Consider the following 1079-nt stretch of genomic DNA (forward strand, 5'->3'; position numbering starts at 1 on the left):
GCTGCCCCCAACAAATATTATTTTTTTTATGTTTTTCTTTTACCCAAATGTTGAAGATCTAATTCACCAAAGAGACAAAATGGGCTTAACATTTCGCTTAAGGTAATTCAGCATTATCAGTTTTTAAAGAAATATAAATATTTTAAAACAAACATTGAAAATAAATCAGTCTGGTTTAACAAGCTGCACTCATGCTAATGAAGTTTCATTCTTCTTAACAGGATGGGACTTGGCCAAAAATCCAAATGAAAATACCAAAGTAGAACAATCCTCAGAAAAATCGGAATGTAAATGTCGAGTTCAATTTAGATATCATCAATGTCTTCATCATCATCCCCGATATCATCAAATTGGATTTCATCATCATCTCCAGGACCAAATGTGTCTGTTTCGTTGATTTTGGCATGCTCTGGAAGTTCCCCATATGCCTTTAAACTTCTTGCTTCATCTGCATTGTATTTTAGTATAACATCAGCTTTGTTATCCTGGTAGTCTCCAAGGCCAACCAATATAATGTCTGATGTATTTATCCAAACCTTTTTTCTTAATTTCCCTCTGACATGACATAACCTGTTCACACCATCAAAACACATTGCTTCTAATCATCCATTTCCTAACATTTTGATCACCTGGGCATATTCCTGTCCATCTTCTTTGAACACCAACTCTCTTTTTTCAGATTCATTTTCGTTCTTTCCTCTGCATCTATTTTTACCTCCCTTTCCTTTATTCTTGGGCATGGCTGCGGCAGCCTCTGCGGGGTCTCCATCTCCCTCCCAGGCAGTGGCTCTTCCAAAGGACATGTGGGCGGGCTTCGCCTCTCCAGGCAAGATGGAAGGGAACCGCTTTGAAGGAAGAAGGTAGAGCGAATACCAGGTCACAAGCTGGAAGCTCCGGAGGGCACAGAGCGGGTGTAGAGCAAGAGCGTGAGGGGCCGGCTGGAGGAGAACAAATATTATTTTTAAGATAAAAAGAAGAAAAATATGCAAAACTGATTAATGTTTCAGAATGTCTGAAAATATCTTCAATAAAAAATACTTGTAGACTTCCTTCTGCAAAAGGAGAAGGTTGGCATGATC

The 1079-nt window shown here is 38.9% G+C and overlaps 1 pseudogene; it reads right to left on the reverse strand.

Moving 5' to 3' along the window:
• Positions 1-215: 215 nt before the first annotated feature.
• On the reverse strand, positions 216-749 carry LOC123234484 (annotated as a pseudogene).
• Positions 750-1079: the final 330 nt, after the last annotated feature.

The sequence above is a fragment of the Gracilinanus agilis genome, chromosome 2 (genome assembly GCF_016433145.1).
Source record: "Gracilinanus agilis isolate LMUSP501 chromosome 2, AgileGrace, whole genome shotgun sequence".
NCBI classification, from domain to species: domain Eukaryota; kingdom Metazoa; phylum Chordata; class Mammalia; order Didelphimorphia; family Didelphidae; genus Gracilinanus; species Gracilinanus agilis.